We start from the raw sequence: 24647 nt of genomic DNA on the forward strand, positions 1-24647 counted from the left end.
AGTTTATCAAAGTTAATCATCACATGATGTTGCTGTTACTGTGTACAATGTTCTCCCAGTTCTTCTCACTTCACTCAGCATCAGTTCATGTCTTTCTAGGCTTTTTCTGAACTCTGCTTGCTCATCATTTCTTATAGCACAATATAATTTATATTTATATACCACACCTTGTTCAGCCATTCCCCAATTGATGGGCATCCCTCAATTTCCAATTCTTTGCCACCACAAAAAGAGCTGCTAAAAATATTTTTGTACATGTGGGTCCTTTTCCTTTTTTCATGATCTCTTTGAAATACAGACCTAGTAGTGGCATTGCTGTATCAAAGGGTATGCAGAGTTTTATAGCCCTTTACGCATAGTTCCAAATTGTTCTCCAGAATGGTTGGATCAGTTCACAACTCCATCAAAAATGCATTAGTATTCCAATTTTCTCACATCTTCTCCAACATTTATCATTTACCTTTTCCATCATATTAGCCAATCTGATAGATGTGAGGTGGTACCTCAGAGTTGTTTTAATTTGCATTTCTCTAATCAATAGTGATTTAGAGCATTTTTTCACATGACTATAGATAGCTTTAATTTCTTCATCTAAAAACTTCCTGTTCATATCCTTTGACCATTCATCAATTGGGGAATGACTTGTATTCCTATAAATTTGACTCAGTTATCTATATATTTTAGAAATGAGACCTTTATCAGAAACACTAGTGGTAAAAATTGTTTCCAAGCTTTCTGCATTCCTTCTAATCTTGGTTCCATTGGCTTTGTTTGTACAAACCTTTTTAATGTAATGTAATCAAAACTATTCATTTTGCATTTCATAATGTTCTCTCTGTCTTGTTTGGTCATAAATGCCTCCCTTCTCCATAGATCTGACAGGAAAACTATTCCTTTCTCTCCTAATTTGGTTATGGTATTACCCTTTATGTCTAAATCATGTACCCATTTTGAATTTATCTTGGTACACAATGTAAGATGTTTGTCTATGCCTATTTTCTACCATATTATTTTCTAGTTTTCCCAGCAGTTTTTGTCAAATAGTGAGTTCTTATCCCAGAAGCTAGAGTCTTTGGATATCAAATAGTAGATTACTATAGCCATTGACTACTGTGTCTTCTGTACCTAACTACTCCACTGATTCACCACTCTATTTCTTAGCCAGTACTAAATAGTTTTGATGATTGCCACTTTATAATATAGTTTTAGATCTAGCATCGCTAAGCCACCTTTCCTTGCATTTTTTTCATTAATTTCCTTGATGTTCTTGACCTTTTGCTCTTCCAGGTGAATTTTGGTAATTTTTTAGCTCTATAAAATAATTTTTGGTAGCTTGATTTGTATGTTAAAGAATAAGTTAATTAGTTTAGGTAAAATTGTCATTTTTATTATATTAACTCAGCTTACCCATGAGTAATTGATATTTTTCCAATTATTTAGATGTGATTTTAGTTGTCTGAAGAATGTTTTGTAATTCTGTTCATAGAGTTCCTGGGCTTGTTTTGGGAGGGAGACTCCAAAATATTTTATATTATATTGTCTAAAATTATTTTAATTGGAATTTCTCTTTCTGTCTCTTACTGCTGGGTTTTGTTAGTGATATATAGAAATGCCAATGATTTACATGAGTTTATTTTGTATCCTGCAACTTTGCTGAAGTTGTTAATTATTTCAAGTAGCTTTTTTAGTCGATTCTCTAGGATGCCTTAAGTATACCATCATATCATTTGCAAAGAGTGATAGTTTTATTTCCTCATTACCTTTTCTAATCCCTTCATTTTTCCTCTTATTGCTAAAGCTAACATTTCTAGTACAATATTAAATAATAGAGTTGATAATGGGCACTCTTGCTTCACCCTTGATCTTATAGGGAATGCTTCTAACTTATCCTCATTACATGTATTGCTTTGATTGTTTTAGATAGATACTACTTGTTATTTTAAGGAAAACTCCACATACTCTTTAGTATGTTTTAGTTCTTTAGTAGTTTTAATAGTAATGGGTGCTGTATTTTGTCAAAAGTTTTTTCTTCATCTATTGAGATAATCATATGATTTCTATCAGTTTTGTTATTGATGTGATCAACTATGCTGATAGTTTTCTTAATATTGAACCAGCCCTGCATTCCTGGTCTAAATCCCACCCAGTCATAGTGTATTATCTTGATGATAAATTGGTGTAATATCTTTGCTAATATTAGGCAATCCATTGTTGACTTTTTCAACTTCTTTTTCTAAAATGGGCTTACTTAAGTATTTTTTCCTCTTCTGTTAATCTGGGCAATTTATAATTTTGTAAATATTCATCCTTTCACTTAGATTGTCAGGTTTATTGGCATACAGTTGGGCAAAATAGCTCCTAATTATTGTTTTAATTTCTTCTTCATTGGTAGTGAATTCGCCCTTTTCATTTTTGATACTGGTAGTTTGGTTTTCTTCTTTCTTTTTATTATTGTTTGACCCATTCATTCTTTAGGACTAGATTATTGTTTCTAATTAATTTTTAGTCTGTCTTTCCATGGCCCTTTATTACATGTAATCTTTATTGCATCTTGACCTAAAAATAATTCACTTAATATTTCTGCCTTTCTGCATTGGATCTTATGGGTTTTATGCCTTAATACATGAGCAATTTTTGTGTAGGTGCTGTGCACTGCTGAGAAAAAGGTATATTCCTTTCCATCCCCATTCCATTTTCTCCATAGGTATATCATATATAACTTTTCTAAACTTCTATTTACCTCCTTAACTTCTTCCTTGTTTATTTTGTGGTTAGATTTATCAAGCTCTGAGAGGGGGAGGTTGAGGTCCCCCCCCCAGTATAGTTTTGCTGTCTATTTCTTCCTGTAACTTACTTAACTTTTCCTCTAAGAATCTGGAGGTTATACCATTTGATGCATATATGTTTAGTAATATTACTTCATTGTCTATTGTGTCTTCTAGTAAGACATAGTTTCCTTCATTATCCCTTTTAAATGAATCTATTTTTGCTTTTGCGTCTCTGAGATTAGGATTGCTACCCCTGCTGTTTTTTACTTCATCTAAAGCATAATATATTCTGCTCCAGCCTTTGACCTTTACTCTGTGCATATCACCCTGCTTCAAATAAGTTTCTTGTAAACAACATATTATAAGATTCTGGTGTGAAAAAAGGGATTGTATTGGGAGAAGAGGAAAGAGGATACAGCATAGGGTAAATTACATCATATGAAGAGGTACAAAAGACCTATTACAATAGAGGGAATGAAGGGAGGGATATGAGCATTCTTTGAACCTTACTGTCATCAGATTTGGCTCAAAGAGGGAATAACATACACACTCAGTTGGGTATAGAAATCTATTTTACCATATAGGAAGTAGGAGGAAAGGGGGAAAGAAAATGGAGAAGGTGTATAGAAGGCAAGGAGGAAGTAGAAGGGGGAAAGAGAAGGAAAAAGGTGGAGGGCTGATAGAAGAGAGGGTAGATTAAGGGAGGTGGTGGTCAGAACCAAAACACTGGAAAGGAGGGATAGAATAAAAGGAGAGAGAAAAGTATAAATGGAGGGGAGGGGATAGGATGGAGAGAAATACACAGTTACTAAACATAACTGAATGTGAATGAGATGAACTCTCCCATAAAACACAAGTAGATATCAGCATGTATTAAAAACAGTTTAACCTTATTAAATAACATTTTTTCTTTTTCCTGATTACCTTTTTACACTTCTCTTTAGTGTTGTATTTGAAGATAAAATTTTCCATTCAACTCCGATCTTTTCATAAGAAATGATTGAAAGTCCCCTATTTCATTAAATGACCATCCTTTCCCCCTGAAAGTTTATGATAAAATTTGCTGGGTACTTGATTCTTGGTTGTAATCCAAACTCCTTTGCCTTTTGGTATATCATATTCCAAGCCCTCTGATCCTTTGATACAGAAGCTGCTAAATCCTGTGTAATCCTGACTGTTGCTCCATGGTATTTGAATTGTTTCTTTTAGGCTTCTTGCAGTATTTTCTCTTTGGTCTGATAATTCCGGAATTTGGCTACAATATTCTTTGGAGTTTTCCTTTTGGGATCTCTTTCAGGAGGTGATCAGTGGATTCTTTCAATGACATTTTACCATCTGGTTCTAGTATATCCAAGCAGTTTTCCTTGAAAATATCTTGAAAGATGCTATTCAGGCTCCATTTTTGATCATAGCTTTCAGGCAGTTCTATAATTCTGAAATTATCTCTTTAAGATCTATTTTCCAGGTCAGTTGTTTTTCCAATGAATATTTTACATTTTCTTCTATTTTTTTCATTCTTTTGATTTTGTTTGACTGGTTCTTGATATCTCATACAGTCATTAGCTTCCACTTGCCAAATTCTAATTTTTAAGGAATTATTTTCTTCAGTTAGCTCGTGTGCCTTCTTTTCCATTTGGCCAATTTTACTTTTTTAAGGAGTTGTTTTCTTCAATGGATATTTTTTTCCAATTTGCCCAATTGTATTTTTTAAAGAATTGTTTTCTTCTGTCTATTTTTGTCCTTCCTTTTCCAAGATGTTGACTCTTGCATGCCTTTTATTTTTTCTCTCTTCTACCTCCCTTATTTGACTTTTAAAATCCTTTTTGAGCTCTTCCAATAAAACTTTTTTGGGCATGAGACCAATTCATATTCCCTTTTGAGATTTCACATGTTGGCATTATGATACTGTTGTCCTTTTCTGAGTTTCGTTTTGGTTTTTTTTTTTTTTTTTTTGACCTTCCTTGTCACCATAGAACTTTCTAAGGTCAATTTTCTTTTTTGCTTCTTGCCCATTTTTGACCTATTTCGTGGCTTTTAAAATTGAGCTCTCCTGGGGCACAGGGAGCACTGTTTCAAGCTTCTTGTTCTAGGGGCCAGGGCCCTGATCACTGGCTTTGTGCTCTGTGGCCTTAGGTGCTGGTGGCTTGCTCACTGTGCTGGGGTGGCCCAGCCTAGTTGTGCCTATTGTTGCCTGGTTTCCAGGGCTGGCAATTTGCCTTCTATGCTGGAGCTGGGGGCCTCATAGCTGGCCTGCTGTCTCACTGGCCTGCTGATCTAGAACCAAGGGGCCTCATTTGCTGATTTGTGCTGTGGCTAAGATCCTCCCCCTGGCTTGTCCAGACAATGCCTACACTGGACTGTGCTCCTTTTTTAACCAAAGTGATCCTGATCTTTCCTGAAGTTCTTCTAAGTTATCTGAAGCTGGAAAATTGTTTCATTCTCTCTTTTTGTAAGTTCTGTCACTCCAGAATCCATTTAAAGGCTTGATTTAATGTTGTTTCTGAGAGGAAACTGGGGAGAGATCAGGCAATTTCTGGGCTTCTCTCCATCATCTTGGCTCCACTCCCTAACGATAGATTATTTATTTTTAGCTTTTATTTAGTATTTTATTTTCCCCAGTTACATGTAAAAACAATTTTAACATTCAATTTTAAAACTTTGAGTTCCAAATTTTCTCCCTTCCACCCTCCCCACACCAACTCCCACTCATAAAGCAAGCAGTTCCATATAGGTTATACATGTGTGGTCAGGCAAAATAGACAAGAAGAAAATTCAAGAAAAATAAAGAAAGTTAAAAAAATTCTGTTTCATTCTGTATTCAGACACCAACAGTTCTTTCTCTGGGGATAAATAGCATTTTTTATCATAAGTCCTTCAGCGTTGTCTTGGATCATTGTATTGCTGAGAACAGCTAAGTCATTCATGGCTGATTATCTTATAATATTGCCGTTGCTTTGTACACAGTACATTTAACTTTGTATCAGCTTGTACAAGTCTTTCCAGATTTTTCTGAGAGCATCCTGCTCATCATTTCTTATAGTACAATAATATTCCATCATAATCACATACCACAAATTGATCAACCATTCCCCAATTGATGTACATCCCCCTAACTTCTAATTCTTTACCCCCAGAAAAAGAGCTGCTACAAATATTTTTGTGCATATAGGTCCTTTTTATTTTTGCTTTCTATCTCTTTTGAGATACAGACCTAGTAGTGGTATTGCTAAGTCAAAGGGTGTGCATGATTTTATAGCCACTTGGGTATAGTTCCAAATTGTTCTACAGAATGCTGGAATCAATTCACTACTCTGCCAACAGTGCATTAAAGTCCCATTTTTCCCAAGTCCTCTCCAACATTTGTCATTTACCTTTTCTGTCCTATTAGCCAATCTAATAGGTATGAGGTAGTACATCAGAATTGTTTTAATTTGCATTTATCCAACCAATAGTGAGAGTATTTTTTTCATATGGTTATAGATAGCTTTGAATACTGAAAACTGATCATATACTTTGATCATTTATCAATTAGGGAATGGTTCTCATATTTTATAATTTGACTCATTTCTCTATATGCTTGAGAAATAAGGTCTTTATCAGAGAAACATGTTTCAAAATTTTTTCTTACTTACTATTGCTAACTGTATTTCCCTCCATCCTACCCCCCCACTTATTCTATTCTCTCTCTCCTTTTACTCCGTTCCTCCACAAAAGTGTTTTTCTTTTGACTATCCCCTCCCCCAACCTGCCCTCCCTTCTATCACCTCCCCCCTTCTGTTATCCTCTTCCCCTCCTATTTTCCTTTAGGGTAAGATAGATTTCTATAGCTGATTGAGTGTGTATATTATTCCCTCTTTGAGTCAATTCTGATGAGAATAAGGATCACTCACTCCTCCTTACCTCCCCCCTCTTCCCCTCTACTGCAAAAGCTTTTTCTTGCCTCTTTTATGTGAGATAACTTACTCCATTCTACCTCTCCCTTTCTCTTTCTCCCAGTACATTTCTCTCTCATCCCTTAATTTTATTTTTTAGATATAATTCCTTCATATTCAACTCTCCTGGAGATAGATTCTTGATGACTTTCTATGACATAGGAAATACATGGCTACATTGTTTGACATCCCCAGGAAACTTCCCTGATACGAACATGTTTCTGTCCATCTCTGCTCATACATTGACCTTTGGGAAAGAGTTCAGGTAAACATGGTGTTGTGCTGGTTTTTCCATACCCTCAACAAAGGTCTCTTTTTGCTGTGGCCATGCATGGCACTTGTTAAAATTGGGCAAAAGTGGTCGGCTATCCACTACAGTTATGTCTGTGATGATAGCATTGTGCCATTCTAAAGCAGAATAGAATCTACGAGTTACCTGTCTATAGTTTCTTTTTTTTTTTTCAGATCAAAGCATACCATTTTCAGTTTATTTTTTCATTTTTTTCCTTTTTTGGTCTGTGTCTTTTTTTTTTTGGTAATTGTTTTTTTTGTTTGTTTTCAACATTTCCTTCCACAAGATTTTGAGTTCCAAATTTTCACCCCATCTCACCCCTCCCCCCACCCCAAGATGGCATGCATTCTAGATACCCCTTACCCTAGTCTGCCTTCCCTTCTATCTCTCCCCCCCTTCTCTTATCCCCTTCCCCTTCTGTTTTCCTGTGGGACAGGGTGGATTTCTGTATCCCATTTCCTGTATTTCTTATTTCCCAGTCGCATGTGAAAACATTTTTTTTAAACATGTTTTTAAAACTTTGGATTCCAAATTTTCTCCCTTCCTCCCTCCCCACCCACCCTCATTGATAAGACAAGCAACTAAATATAGGTTATATATGTGCAGTTATGCAAAACACTTCCATAGTAGACATGCTGTGAACAACTAACTCTATTTCCCTTAATCCTATCCCACCCACCCATTTATTCTATTCTTTCTTTTGACCCTGTCCCTCCTCAGAAGTATTTGCTTCTGATTATTCCCTTTCCCAATCTGCCCTCCTCTCTATCATTCCCCTACTCTCTTGTCCCCTTCCCCCCCTATTTTCCTATAGGGTAAGACAGATTTCCACACCCAATTGAGTGTGTATGTTATTCCCTCCTTAAGTCAAATCCTATGAGAATAAGATTCACTCATTCCCTCTCACTTTCCCCTGTTTCCCCTCCACTGTAAGAGCCTTTTCTTTTCTGTTTTTTTGTGAAATAATTTACCATGTTCTGCCTCTCCCTTTCTCCTTCTCCTAGTATAATCCTCTCTCACCCCTTAATTTTATTCTCCAGATATGACCCCTTCATTTTCAACTCACCCTGTGCCTTCGATCTATTTATCTATATCTATATATATGTACATACAATTTTTCCCCCTCCAACTACCCTAATACTAACAAAGGTCTCATGAGTTATAAATATCATATTTCCATGCAGGAATGTAAACAGTTCAACCTTAATAAGTCTCTTATGATTTTCTTTTTCCTGTTTACCTCTTCATGTTCCACTTGAGTCTTGTATTGGAAAATCAAATTTTCTATTCAACTCTGGTCTTTTCATCAAGAATGCTTGAAAGTCCTCTATTTCACTGAATGATGATTTTTTCCCCTAAAGAATTATACTCAGTTTTGCTGGGTAGGTGATTCTTGGTTTTAATCCTATCTCCTTTGCTCTCTGGAATATTATATTCCATGCCCTTCATTCCCTTAATGTAGAAGCAACTAAATCTTGTATTATCCTGATTGTGTTTCCACAATACTTGAATTGTTTCTTTCTGGCTGCTTGTAATATTTTCTCCTTGACCTGGGAACTCTGGAATTTGGCTACAATATTCCTAAGAGTTTTCCTTTGGGGATCTCTTTCAGGAGGAGATCAGTGGATTCTTTCAATTTCTATTTTGCCCTCTGATTCTAAAATATCAGGACAGTTTTCTTTGATCATTTCTTGAAAGATGATGTCTAGGCTCTTTTTTTTGATCACGGCTTTCAGATAGTCCAATAATTTTTAAATTCTGTCTCCTGGATCTATTTTCCAGGTCAGTTGTTTTTCCAATGAGATATGTCACATTGTTTCCTAATTTTTCATTCTTTTGGATTTGTTTTACAGTGTCTTGATTCTCATAAACTCACTAGCTTCCAATTGCTCTATTCTAATTTTTAAGGAAGTATTTTCTTCAGTAATCTTTTGGACTTCCTTTTCCATTTGGCCAATTTTGCTTTTTAGGGCAGGCTTCTCTTCATGGGCTTTTTGGACCTCTTTTGCTATTTGTGTTAGGCTATTTTTTAAGGTGTTATTTTCTTCAATATTTTTTGGGTCTCCTTTAGCAAGCTGTTGGCTTGTTTTTCATGATTTTCTTGCATCACTCTCAGTTTTTCCTCTACTTCTCTTACTTGCTTCTCAAAATCCCTTTTGAGCTCCTCCACGGCGTGGGACTGATTCATATTTTTCTTGAAGGCTTTGGATATAGGAGCTTTGTCTTTATTGTCTTCTTCTGGTTGTATGTTTTGATCTTCTTTGTCGCCAAAGTAAGATAATATAGTCTGACTCTTTTTGCACTGCTTACTCATGATTCCAACCAATTACTTGAGTTTTAAACTCTTTGTTAAGGTAAAAGTCTGCTTCCAATGTGAAGAGTGTACTGTTCCAAGCTTCGGGGGTTTGCATAGCTGTTTTCAGAGGTACTTCTAGGGACCTGTAAATTTTCAGTTCTTCCAAGGTGGTATGACAAGGAGTGAGTTGTTTCCTTTCCAGCCCCACAACAAGCTCCACCACACCAGCACTCCTCCTTGCCCCAGGACCACCCCTCAGAACTGTGACCCAGATCCAAGCAGTAAAGCAAGAGATTCCTGCCTCAGCACAGGCAAAGAGATCCCTTCAATCCCCCTCTGATCAGCAGTTCCATTCCCCCTCAGTCTGTGGGCTGGAAGCTCAGGAAACAGCCGCAGCCCCAGGCTGCACTCGAGACTTGCAACTGAGACCTAGCTTCTCTCTTACCGCAGTCACACACTTTTCCCACTGACTTTCTAAGCTGTCTTTGGCATTCAGGGGTTGAGAAGTCTGGAAACCGCCACAAGCTGCCAGTGATTCAGTCCTCTCAGGCCTGCTCCAGGGTCATTGCAGCTTGCTTGCCTGCACCAAACTGAGCTCCTCTCCCTGCCCTGGGGGTTGTACCTTTCTGATCAATCATCCAAGCTGTCTTTGGCTGGAAATTTGTTTCACTCTGTCTTTTTGTGGGTTCTTCTGCTTTAGAATTTGTTTAGAGCCATTTTTTTACGTATTTGGAGGGCTTTGGGAGAGAGCTCAAGACAGTCACTGCTTTCCCTCCGCCATCTTGGCTCCGCCCCTCCTATAGTTTCTTCTGATGTTATATCAATATATCCAGATCTTTTGTGAGTTTCCTACTACTATATTTTTCCTAAATTACTTTCCCTACTTTGCCACGTCTACTTAGTTTCTAAATCACGGTTGCTATGTGTGTGCTCCCAAACATACCCAAGGCTTATGGTGCATGGTCTTGGCATAAGTTCCTATTTCTGGAAGACCTTATTATAAAATCAATACTTATAAGATAGATAGGGTCCTACCACCTGAGGTCGGGCTTAGGGTGTGGGATCCATAGAATACCACATGCCCAAGGAAGGCAAACATAAATGCAACACAGATTCCAGCAGCTGTCTCTTGACTGGTCAGCACTTAAGGGAGAGGAAAAAACAGAAATAAGGAAATATCTCCTTGAGAATTATAGATAACATAAAAATATATGTATCAAGTCACAGTATCATAGAATTAGAGCTAGAAGAGACCCCAGAACCATCTAATTACACCTGTTCATTTGACAGATAAGGAAATTGAGGATCAGAGAGATTTTGTGACTTGCCCAGGATGGCACAACTAGTTACTGTCAGAGCTAGAATTTGAACTCAAATCTTTTTGTGCTTAATTCCTGGCACATGTTAGGAACTTAATAAATGTTTATTGATTGCTTCCTTCCTTGTTTGATTTATAAGTCCTGCAATCTCCATTACAAAAATCTTGGAGGACTGTCTGTACTTGACTCTAGAGCTCCCTTAGCAATTAAATTATTAAAAGGCCAGTCTAAAATTCACCAGCAAATCCTACCTAAATATCCTATCTAATAATACCCCACAATAATGTAATTCAACATAACAAGTGACACAATGAATAGACCATTGAACTTAGAATCAATTTAAATCACACCTCAGATAGAGCTCAGTGCTGTAATGTTCCCTGAGAATATTCTAAACATTGTCCATATCCAATCCAGATCATTTCACTATGCACCAAGCTTGTTTTCCTACACTCTTATGATCCAAAGTAATTGCCTTTCAGTTTTCTCAGGAAGCCAGCAAGAACAAACTATTCCACTAGTTTGTGAGCTCTCAGCATCTATGATCTCTTTAGAAGCTTCATTGTGACATTCCTTTAAATTAAAATCCAACCATAATGTCTTAGAAATTTGTTTTGTGAAATGCTGTGTGATGTTTTGATGTAATCCTAGGTGATCTCTTCTGCTTCCAGCAGCTTAGCTAATTTTGAGAATTGGACCCTAAAATACCACATTCACAGAGTAATTAAGATTCTTTAGGTGTTCCACACTTATTAGACTTAGGTGGTTTGAACATAACATTGGAGGTTCACAACAGTAATAAAATCAACATGTTTTATACAATTCATTTTGATGGGGGAGACTAGCCAAGATGGCAGATGGTAGGAGGAAATAGTACAGCTCAACTCCCTGAGAAGAATGCCAGACTAAGTAGTGATTGGAAAATCAAAAGAGAAACCAAAATGAATCATCTTTGTAGTCTAAGATCACAAATTCAACCTACAGGCAAGGAACCAGAGTAGGAATTCTGGAACAGGGCTGGACCAGGATCATGGACACAGTGCTCAGAGATCACAACTAGAATAGCACCCCAGAGACACACAGGGCTGATCTCAAATGCTTCCACAGTCCCTTGTCAGTATCAAGGGGTCTTTCAGGGGAGCCAAGAATGGAGTATCCCAGAGGGGTCAAGAACATTGACTCAGTACCCTGTGCCCTGAAATAGATCAAAAGCTTGAAGTGGAAAAAAAAAAAGGAAAACTCAGACTCGGTGCCAAGATCACAAGCTAGGGGATACAGAAATGTCAAGAGCTATTTTCTGACTCAGACCCTTGCTTAGGCTAGCAGCTTGGGATATTTCAGTGGACCCAGTAACATAGATAAAATTCCCAGAGCCCCAAGATCTGGGTGACCTAGAGTAGACTGAAGACAAAATCTACTGCCCATGATAGCAGTTCAGGAGTCTCGTCAAAGGACCAGAATCCTAGTGTCAGTCCCCATACCTCCCAGCTATGTTTACAGAGAGCAGATAGCTGGAAGAATGATTAAAAAAAAATAAGACAAATATCTACTATGATGCCAGGGATACCCAAGACACAAAACCAGAAGATGGAAATAACTAAAAGACCTACAATAAAGCCTCAAAAATAAAACCTTGTCCAGATGATTAATTAAAATTCCTAAAATTATGCAAAAGGATTTTTATGAATTTAAAATGATATATTAAATGAAATGAGAGCAATAGAGGAAAGAATTGGAAAAAGAAGATTTTTGTAATGTAATGATCTTGAAAAAGAAGAGGGAAGGGAAGAGAGAAAAGGATACACTAGGAGGGAAAGGGGGAAGAATGGAGGTAGAACTTACTTTCTCACACAATGGCAAGTAAAAAGAGAAGTCTATACAAATGAGGAAGGGTTAGAGTGAATAGATAGTCACTTGATTCTCATTCTGAACTGATGCAAAGTGAAGTGAGCAGAATCAGAAGAATAACTCATACTTTAACAACAATATTATAAAAATAATTATGAAAGGCAAGAATTCTGATCAGGAAAATGATCAACCATGATCCCAGAAGACTGATGATTAAGAATGCTATCCATCGCCTGACAGAGAGGTGGTGGACTAAATAAGCAGAGTGAAATATATTTTTTGGACATGACAAATGTTGAGATTTGTTCTACTTGACTAAGTATTTCTTGAAGGATTTTTGTTACATTATGTTTGGTTTTAAGTGGAAGGAGTAGACCTGGGAAGGAAAGGGGAAAGATATTTGTTAGTTTTTTTTTTAATTAATTTTAAAATAATGCAATTTAACAAACATTTATAAAGCACCTATAGTATATGGGACACATTGCTAATAACTGGAAGAAGATGTAATAACTGTTTATAGCAAAACTATTTGTGATTGCTAAGAATTGGAAACAAAGTAGTTGCCTAACAATTGAGGAATAGCTAAACCAACTGTAGTATATGATTGTAAAGGAATATTACTGTGATATAAGAAATGTGTGTGATGAATACATAAAAGCATGGAAAGGTGTATATGAACTAATGCAGAGTGAAGTAAGCTTGGTCAAGAAAGTAATAAACACAGTAACTATAATGAAGTGAATGGAAAGAACAGTGGCACAATAAAAATTCAAAAATAAATGTAACAAAATTAGACAGATCAAGGGGGACTAAAAAGAAGGGATATAAGAAGACACCCCCAACCCACCACTTAGAGGAAGTGTGAGGTCCACATACTTTCAGACTTTTTCAACACACCAGTCAGTTGTGCTGTTTTTTTTTTTCTTTCTAAAAAATACTATTTGCCATGTAGAATGGCTCTCTGAGAGGGGGATGGACACATGGGATACTATGTGCTTAGAAGAAGTGCAATCAAGGAATTATCCATCTTCTGAGCATGGAAAAGTCATTAACAACTGGAAGAATCAGTGAAGGCTCCCTGAATGAGGTGGTATTTTATCCAGACTTTAAAAGGCAGGTTAGTGACATGGTCAAAGGAAATAGTGTGAACAGCAGTATAAAAGTCAAAAAAAATTAGACCAATTACAGAGAATAATGAATAGTTCAGTCTGAAGAGACCATAAAATATGAGGAAAGAAATAGGAATCATATGAATTAAGGCAAAAAGAAATAAGTTGGTACCATATTTTGGATGAACTTGAATATCAGGCAAAAGAATCCCTGAGCTCCAACAGTATGAAGTATGGTTTGGAGCAGGGAGAGAATTTAAGAGAAAACCAATGCTATGATTCAGGTAGGTTGTGACAAGGATCTATCCGCCTATTAAATGAGATATTTAGGTAGACACTGCAATAGATACAAAGGAGCAAGGGATACTGACCCTGAAGCCAAGGAGTTTGTAATCTAGGTTGGAAAATTATATACAAATGCCAGTTGAGCAAAAGACACAAGAAGTACTGTAGGAATCCAAAGGATACTGCACTGGGTTGAGCTAGTCAGAGGGAAGTATACGTTGCTTCATCTGGGCCTTGAAGGATGAATAGGATTTGGATAGGTGAAGAAGTGGCACACCTTCCAGGTGAACAATTGGTGGAACCAAAGGGACAAAACTGGTTTTGGAGAGTTCATCAGGACAGGTTAGGTAGAGAGAAGAGATCATATGGGGCAGCAGAGGGATATAAGATTAGAGAAATGACTTAGGGATATAAAAAGGTCTTAATGAAATCTAGACATTGTTAAACCTTTCTGAACTCTAAATTGTTTATTAATTTTATTTAATTTAGTTATTTATTTTTCTCAATACATTAGTCACAAATTATAAGCTCTAGAGATTTGAACAAACTGATGTTTGGTGAGAAGTGCAGCAGTAATGATACTGACCTTGAACGTAAAAGTCCTAATTCTAGAGCTTAGCCCAGTGCCTGGTATTTGGCAAGAATGTGATAAGTGCTTGCTAACTGAATTCTGCACCCATTTCCTGACCTGGTACAACTCCCTCCAAACAAGGCCTCTAGACATCATGCTTGCCTTTATGTATGAGTTTTTCCACTAGAGTTTGGAATTATAACATGAGACTGAGCTGCTATGATCAAAGAACAAATGACCACAAACTCACCCATAACTAGCCAGCCTCAAATTCTTTCACCTCAGATTTCTTGCCATCTGCTCTACTGGGAAATATGTACTCCTGCTGTGTTCCCAGGGAACAATAATCAAATCAATATTATGTTGTTCTAAAAGGTATGACAGGGGCAGCCAGGTGGCGCAGTGGATAAAGCACCGGCCTTGGAGTCAGGAGGACCTGAGTTCAAATCCAGCCTCAGTCCAGACACTTGACACTTACTAGCTGTGTGACCCTGGGCAAGTCACTTAACCCCAATTTCCTTCAAAACAAAACCAAATAAATAAATGAATGAAAGATATGACAATCAACTATTCTGTGGCTCCAATCACTATTCCTGTGAGGTCCATGGTAATTACTCTCTTCTCTGGCTACCCCTTCTTTCTGTTTGTTGTCTCCTTCTTTTAGAATGTAAGCTCTGTGAGAATAGGGTCTTAGCCTACTTAGGTATTCATATACCCATAACATAGCACAGTGCTTGACACACAAGACACTTTATAAATGCTTTTGCATTCATACTAGCAATGTTAATCTGAGGATCATTTAACATCTCTGAACCCTTCTCAACTATAAAAATGAAATTACAATTCTTAAGTATTCTATCTCATAAGTTTATTATTTTTAAAATGTCATGTAAATTGTAAAGCATTATAGAAATATGGCTAGTTTGGTCCCAACAACTGTAACAAGTGGAGCAGCTAGGTGACACAGTGAATAGAATGCTGGGCCTGAAATCAGGAAAACCTGAGTTCAAATGTGGCTTCAGAAACTTACTAGCTGTGTGACCCTGGGCAAGTCTTTTAACCCTATTTGTCTGTTTCTTCATTGGTAAAATGATCTGGAGAAGAAAATGGCAAGAAAATACCAAACAAGGTCACAAAGAATAAGACTTGACTGAAAAATGACTAACCAACAACAACAACAACAACAACAACAACATTGTAAGGAGTGACTCTGGTTTGGGTTTTGTTTGTTTGCTCACAAGGCAGGAGGGCCTCTGCCACTGTGGATGAATTGTGACTCCAATAGGGCTCAGTTGTGATCTGACACCCAGTTTCTAACTTAATGAATGTTTAAACATGTGTTGACTGCCTGTTCATTATCTAATTACTTTGAAGCCCCTAAAGATCCACAAGGGTTAAGTTCATTATCATTGTTCATGACTAAAGTGACTTAGCTGTAGTATAAGGACTCATGGAAGAAAATATACTAATGTCATTTCCTTTTTTTTTGACTTTCTTCTCGATTTGAGAGCTATCTTGCCTTTCAAATGCTTTCCCAAAATTGCTCTATCTCCAGAAATTTTCCTTGGTCAGCATGATGTGTACCAGAGGTACTATCCACTCATTTTTAGCACCACTTCTCTCAATCACCACCCTCCAGACCTCTGGGAAGAGAGGACCCATGGATGATGAGAAGCAAACATTTTGACAGAAGAGAAAATCAGGTTTGCTTGTTATGCAAATGTCTTACCTGTCTATCTTTAGAAACTATGCAAGCTGGTTACTTGCTGGTTTTAAATAAAATATTGTATCTCAAAAACATTAGTAAATAGAGGTATTATTTTATTTCCCACAAAAATCTTTGAATTCCATAATCCTACATTTCCTGCCAATAAATACTTAAATGTTCTGACATTCTAACCAAAATGGAAGGGCTTTCAATTCAATTTCAACTCAATTCAGTCCACCAAACATATATTGAATACCTGTTATATACAAAGCACTATGCTCGCTTTTAGGAAAACAAAAGTAAAACTGAGGATCTTCCTTTGAAGATTTTACAATCAGTAGGGAGTCAAAAAATGACATCTATACAAATAAACATGTTGCAAGAGAGTTTATAATCAGAAAATGTGTTTGAAGACATTTTGAGGAAAAACAGACTATTTTTAGTATGGGCACTCAGGGAAGAATTCATAGAAGGGGAAACCTGAGCTGGGCTATGATGGAAGATTTCAACAATTATTATTGCTTAGCTACTATAATATTACAAGGAAGAGGAGATGAGGTCTGGAATTAGGTGATGACAGGAGGAGCATTGCAGAAGGGATGGCTGACAGATATTTTGTCAAAATTGAGCAAACTAAGAGCACTGAAAATAAGAGTTAACAGAATTTTAATATATGGATTTGCTAATTATTATTCTTTTCTCTGAGTGTTAACCAGTATTCTTGTAGCTATATAATGGATGTGGAACAAATATAGATAATGGTGAAAGTGTGGACTTTAAAAAAAATTTATCAATTTTGTCTTAAATGATTTGACTAATTAGTTAGAGTCTCCATTTTGCTCCAGACTAAAAAACTAAAGCCTGTACCAACATGGCACATTCAATTATAAAAATACTAGTTTATTATTACATAGATAGCGTCTCAGTCACAAACTCTTGATATAACTGTATCCTATTTCAACACACAAAGCCAAGGATCTCTTTTTAAGGAACATAGAAGAGGGACCAAAAAAAATAGAGTTCTCAGGTAATTAATTCTATTACTCCTTTCTCTATTCTCTCTAGGTACCACAAATCTACAGTTTTAGAGATTCCCTTTTAGTACACACTAGAAAGACGTCTTGAACTTGTCCACAGCTATTTCTAATTTGTCTGATCTTCATCAGTCAGTTTAAAGGAGCATAAAATGTCATCTGCCTCATCCGTCACTGTGTGTGTTAATGTATTTATCTGATTCCCTTCCCTTTGCTCTCTCAGCTTGATGTGATTCTGAATCTTTCCAATCACCTAATTTATTTCAGTCACTCTTCAGGCTTACTGAAGTTGAATTTCTCAGGTGGACTAGTTTGAAATGATGCCATGCTCTAGCAGTTCTATAAGCAATTATCATCCTAATAGCCTGTAAGTCCTGCTTTGTATATTCTCTGTTGGTTGAGTGCCAGACAGAGGTCTATTTTCTCCTAAGCCCTTGTCTTACTACTTTAGGAAGGCTTCCCAATGAGGCCTAGTTTAACTTATTTACAATGACTTTCCAACTTAGAGATGGCTAATGACACTGCTATCTATAATTGGTTCATATGGACCCTGATTTCAATGGCCAATGTTATCGATAAAAGCTAATCTAACAAACACATAGCCACAGTTGTCAAATTCACATGTAGTACATAGAAAGTTTGTTCACCAATTGTGGTGACATAGCCTAGTACAGAAATCATCAATGTTTTATCATCATAAACAGCTGCAGCAACAAATATTAACTTATTGTCTTGTGATAGTATGAAAGAAGGCAGGAAAATTGAGCTTGGGGATACAGAAGGCAACAATTGCTACTAATTGCCCTATGGAGAGCACCATTGTTTTTCATGATGGAGTTGAATGTATCCATCATACAAAGTAAAAAGAAGCAAATCTTCTTTGCTTGATGTTTACAGATACCCACAGTGCACTGATGAAGGGGGAAGAGAATAGAATCAAGAGAGACTACTTTGAGAGTCAGTGAAGCCATGGGATTGTGTTGTTCCTGAGCAGTATCCCCTGTATTTCTGAGTTGTATATGTTCCTGGAGAAGTTTTATGTTTTGAATCAGGTTATAAACTACCTGAGGTCTTAGGTACAGTTGGCAAAGGTGCTCTGATGAATAATTTGTGCCTGTAGGGCAATGAAAATGTCCCATCACCACTTTGATAATACCTCATAAGTGATTCTTTCTAGTACAGTGATAGAGCTGAGTTGATTATGATTCCAGAAGAGCAATTTGATGAGTTTGCCAATCAACTTAATGAGATTAAATATGTCTAGAGATATGTAAAGGGCACCTCCCATGGACATAGTTGTGGTACCTGGAACCTTGCTGAATAAGCACAGGTTACTCCTCTGATTGATTCAGGTGACTGGGGTTCTCTCCCAGATTACTGACTACTGAAAGTCAAGAAGGGTGAAATATATTTGGAAAAGATGCTTCTCTTCCAAAGTGTAGTTACTTGGAAGAAACAAAATTAAAAAGCAAAAGCATATATAAAATTTAAATGATTAAAATAAAATGTTCTATTCATGAGTCCAATAAAGTAGAGTTGCAATTGGACAAAGCAAAAAATTAAAAAATATATATCAATATAAATAAAAATAAATAAGGAAATTACATTAAATTTTAGAAACCATAGACAATAGACCAATATCAATAATAAACTGCTACATTCCAGGTCATACAGCATCTTAATTCACAAAGGAAAAATTCATCAAATTTTAAAAAAGAACTAATAACAAAATGATAGTAGGAGACTCTAATATTCCTCTATCAGAATTAGACAAATCAAACATTAAAAAGGAAAATGGAAACAGAATTAAATGAGTTGTTAAGAGAATTCAGAGTTAAAAATTGTATGCTGTCTTCTGAATAGGACTAGCAAAGAACATATTTCTCAGCATTGTATGACACTTATGAAAAATTGATTATATAGAAGACAGGCAAAAATGACAGAATAAAAAGAAACAATACAGTTCACCTTCCCCCATAACTACTCCAAAAACAACTAAGAATTTCAGGTTAACTAGTTATTGGAAAATTGAAGGAGAAACTAAAGTGGATCAGGTTTCTAGCTCAAGATTTCAAATTTTATCTATAGGCAAGTGGCCAGAACAGGAACTGTGTAAAAGCAGGAGATTGGTGTGATGGAATCAGTGCCCAAAACTCCAAATTAGGCAAGTGGTAGAGGAACAAATGAAGTCAAATTGGGACTCATTCACAAGGCCAGTCCAAAAGGAAGGGATTTCTATCCTTTGACCAGGACAAATATCTGTTATGATCAGAACATGTGCTGGTTCATGTTATGGAAAAAGAGAAGAGAGAAAAAAAAGAGTCCTCATTTGGTCCTGGAGTCTGAGTGTCTAATACTTGATGAATTAGCATATGGTGTTTATAAATTTAACTTGTAATACTTGATATTAACAACCTGCATTTCCCAAAATGCTTATACCCAGAAAATGAAACTCATTGAATAAATTCTAAGAACTTGAATCCCTGTGGCACTATTTGTCTAATATGTGTGTGTGTGTGCATGGTATTTATATAATAGCAATGCCCCTTGAAGGATTGTAGTATCATGTATATCTTTAATGTGAATTAGACAGATTAGATAATTTCTCTATTGTTCATGGCCCAAAACTGAAGCTCTTCATTTATACGGACCAAGTTTAATTTTCGAGGCTATTTAATAATCACACTCTTTATCTCTTAGTCTATTTTTCTACTGAAGTTGTTGCCAGGGAACATCAGATTTGAGCTCATCTGTGGGTTTCCAAAAATACAGGAGAAGTTTAAAAAGAATTTCCTGTCAGGGGTCTAAGGGATTGTGTAGAGATACCAAAAAGTTTGACTGACACTACAGTGTGAGTGTTCAGAAACCCAAAAGTCTCAGAATGTTGATGAGGATCAATGGAACAAGAAAGAACCAGAGGTTTAGTCAAGCTGCACATACTGACCCCTAACTGGAGAGAAGCCAACATCTTGAGTCTGAGATTAGGGCTTCCAGAAAGAAAATGACAGCATTCAAGACTACTAAGGTGTTTCTGAGCTCCCAGATACCAATCCTCCCTGGAGCAAGAAGAAATTGCTGCTGAGAGCAAAAAGACGAGCTAGAATAGTGTGATGCTGGAAGGCATAGTCTTCAAGAAGGTTGACTCCATTAAAGGCTCCACTTAGTGTTTTCAGATTCTAAGAAGAGAAGGATCCCTTTCCTCACTTTGGAGGAGTAAGTCTTAGAGAGCTATTTGCCCAAACTTCTCTAATGGGAATCCTGAATGAATTCATTCTCAAATGAATGCTGAGATATAGAATTGATTTGAAAAGCTTTGCTTTTCAAGTCTGTCCTGATTAAATAATATTCTATTTCAATGTTATTCCTACCTGATGTGGTAATAGAGTATAAATAGAATTTAGATAACTTTTATGTATCTACTGAAAACTGGGGGAGGGGGAAACATGGAGCAAATGACAATCATCCACAATATCATCACATTGAACGCTAGTCCATTTGAAAAAACTGACTGGAATTGAAATAAAAATTGTACCTTCAATTTCCAAGGCACTAGTGATCCTTAGGATGGGGGAAAATACACCCACCACTGTTTCCAGATTCAGAACTTACCCTTCTACTGGAGAAACAAATGATCATGCTATAGACTGAGGAGCAAAGTGTTAGGATATGTCTATATAAGCAAGGTAAGATGGAAGCAATTATCTGATGAAGACAATTACTGAAGACTGACAAGTTGGAAAATTCACTTTAAAAGTCATCTTTTTTTTCTCAATAGCAGTCTGAACAATCCAGATAACTGCTTTAAATCTCCCCTTCCTCTACTCCCAAAAATCACAGCCTTTAGGTTTCAGAAGTATTTATTGGGCACCTACTATGTGTCCAGCACTATAGAATGGAGGACTCAAAAGAAACATAAGATGCAATCAATCACTTTATTAAGCAGAAACTTAATAGTTGAAATGGGATTTGGGATAAAAAAATTGAAATATTGTTTCAATTTCTTTGTGGTGAAGAATACACATTGAACAGAGCTCCCTACCCCAACCCCTAGTTTCCAGGTTCCTGACACTGTGACTGGCTTCTTTGATCCCAAACTTGACTCAGTTGCAGCATTCAGCAGGTTGCAGGGGTTGGATGAATTGTCCTTCCTCTTTTTCTGTCCCTCCAGAATAAGTCAACTTCCCCTTCCCCACCCAGCTTACCTCCCATAAGTACCCATTTGGAAGGAGCAAGGTAGTCTAAACATAGAATAATATGGACATGTCCTTAATATTTATCTTACCTTCCCCCATATCATAGTTACTTTTGTTTTTATGTTGTCTCCCTGTTTAGACTGAATTCTTTGAGAATTTTTTGTTGTGGTGGTTTTTCTTTTGGGTTTTGTAGATGCTTTTCGGTTTTAAGTAGATGCTTATTAGACTCTATTTTTCTGACTGAACATTTCCTTACCAATTATACTACATGTAATGGCCCAGCACCTGAATGAAATCTAAGCCAGGGTAAGGAAAATGTATGATTTGGCACAGTCTATTATATGGATCAAACCCTTAGGCCAGAGTTCAAACTCCAGATCTTCCATTGGCTACCAATGTGATCTCAGGAAAGTAAATTAACCTCTCAGATCCACTGTTTCCTCATCTGTATAATGGGATGGTTGGGCTAGATGGCATCTAAGGTCCCTTCCCTTCTAAGGTCTTACACTGTCAAATGTATGATCCAATAACCTTTTCTTAGAATGAGAAGGTAAAGATAATAAAAACATTCCTGCACAGGTGAAGTTGGGATACAAGGAGCAATTCTGTCCATACCAGAAGCCAGAGTGACAGGTTAATTCACTAGAAAAGGCCAGAAGCAGCAGGTGATGTCAGATGTTACAGAGGGCCTATATAAATGGGCTCCATCCTCAGAGTATGTGCAGTATATTCTGCTTACTTCCTGTCCTTGTGGAAGTGACGTAGAAGTCTGATTCTGGAAAGCCACAATGATAAGGGCCCTGTTTCCCTGATTTGGAGAATGCAAAGATATTCAGTAACTGCTGACTATGTGGTGAAGAGATGAACCAGTGATTTACCTGCTGAGCTAGAACTGGGCTGAATTCAAAAGACACTAACCAAGCCAAAGTGAGGGCTCTTCCTCTTCCCTGATGCTGTGTTCAAACAAGGAGGTATTACTATTAACCCTCAATGGCTCCAAGTGATCCATAAACCCATGACCCTTCTGTTGCTTTTTTCTCTCTTGTGTCTATGCCTAAAAGTGAAGGAGTGTAGATGATGACTACAACCTTGTGAGCTTACACCAGAAGCCCAGGAGCACAAATTCATGATGAGGTTTGTGGGAGACCAACCACAGGAGAGGTAGTCACCAAAGACAAATGTAGTGACTTACCTGACCTAGTCCAGTGGTACCAGAAATGAGGATTAATCCACCCTTCAGCTATGTTGTATTTAGAAATTATTTTAATGAGGCAATGCTATGGAAAAGCTGCTCTAAGATTGAGTTTACTCTCTATCAGGGACTGAAGTGGTATGGAGAGAGTGTGTCCTCAGATGTTAGGGGAAATTATTTTGTAACTTCTCTTGTTATATGTTCCACAGGAAACATCCTTTTATAAAAGGTAATTGTCATTTACTCAAATGAAACTGAGGTACTAATCACTGTCATTTAGAAAGAACATGCTGGAATGAGTGCCCAAGCTGATAGGATTGAAGAAACATATTCCAATCCCTCAAGGATACCCCTAGAACTCTGAAGGGAAGATGTATATGACAAAACTCTGGGAACACAATTCATCAATGCAAGTAGGAGTTGAGAAGTAACTTAAAGTTTAAAGGCTAAACAGGGATAGAAACATGTTAAGAATCAGAAATTTACAATATTCAAAAGAGGAACTGATGATTGGAAAGGTCAGGGCATCTGTATGTTAGAGTTGAGTTCCAACAGACAGAATTTCAAGCTAGGCCCTGCATATAAATGTAATGTATTACTCTCTGAGATTTCCAGAGTACAGTTATCTGTGTATCAGCCAGCCCCATGGTCTGTTTCCAAAGTGTCCTCACCAGCTTGAGAACTCCTAGTGCTCGTGCTGCCCTCCATAGAATTTACAGGGTAATAGACACATTGCTTTGTAAACTCCTCAAGAGGACAACTTGTATTCTCTCAGTCTTTGTAACCCCTCCATCTAGCAAAGTGCTTTACATATAGAAAGCACACAATCAATGTTCATAGACTATATAAATTGCCACCAAAACTCTAATAGACTACTAGGCACTTTATAAGAATGATTTCCAGATTGTGCTATATACTTTATGACAAGGTGAAATCAAAAGCCTTCATTCTTTTCAAAAGCACTTACTAAGCACCTACTGTTTATACAGTTCAGTGCCTGTAAGGGGCCCACAAGTGTCAATGAGATGAATTTCATGCTGGTACAAAATCACGCATCTCAGCAAACCAAGCACCCAGGGATCTGGGAGGGTTGACCCAGTTAGGACCTGGCAAGCCCTTTCATAAAGTTTCCTTCATCATAGCCACACGATGACCCCATCTCAGCCCCAGGTTGCTATGCGACCGTTTTCCCACTGGATTCCTAAAGTAGAACCTGCAACATAGCAAATACATTTCAAAGAACAGCGGTTGATGTTGTAATCTCCCCAGAGAACCTGGGGTAACAGTGACCTCCTGTTCTTCCAGAACTTTATACTCTGTTCAACACTTAGAATCAATGCATATGGATTTTGGTTTAATTAAACTGAAGTGGCAATATTTCCTTCAAAGATATTTTAACAATTACAGAAAAAGTGAAATGATGGATCAGAGAGGGCCTTCAGCATCTTTTCCATAAAAAAAATAAAATAAAGTATTGACACAGGAAGAAATGCATAAATAGAGAAAATATAATGCTCATCAGTTCAATTGGACAATAGTAACTGTGATTACCAACTTCCACTTTACTATCGAAGTGACACTCATTCTTTGGTCCCCATTAATAATAGCACAGTGATTATTTGGCTTGAACGGCCAGAATCAGAATGTAACTGAGATCACAGTCCCTTGGGCAAGTCAGTGACTTTTATTTACAGTGACAAGATGATCTTTTCACTTGTTTCTCTTTCAATCATACACACACACACACACACACACACACACACACCCTCTCACACACATGCATGTACAGACACACACATACATGCACACACACATGAGTACACACCTCTCTATAAACATAGGTACAACTAGGCCTGTCCCTTCTGCTCTGTATGTTTTTTTTTAATCTGCTATTAATTCTTGATAATAGGTAAGGTTCATCTCTCTCCCCTTAAGGATCATTTTTTTATGCCTCCAGTTTTGTGATTGGGAAGGATAATTATGAAGTCCTGTAACATTTACAAGGACCTATTCAACTACTGACAAAGTTATAATTGAGCTTGTGGAAATATCATCTTGAAACCATTTCTGTAGGAACTTCTCTGTTAATTCTTGTTTGAG

Source organism: Vombatus ursinus, unplaced genomic scaffold, assembly GCF_900497805.2.
Source record: "Vombatus ursinus unplaced genomic scaffold, bare-nosed wombat genome assembly UNPS02014791.1, whole genome shotgun sequence".
NCBI lineage: Eukaryota > Metazoa > Chordata > Mammalia > Diprotodontia > Vombatidae > Vombatus > Vombatus ursinus.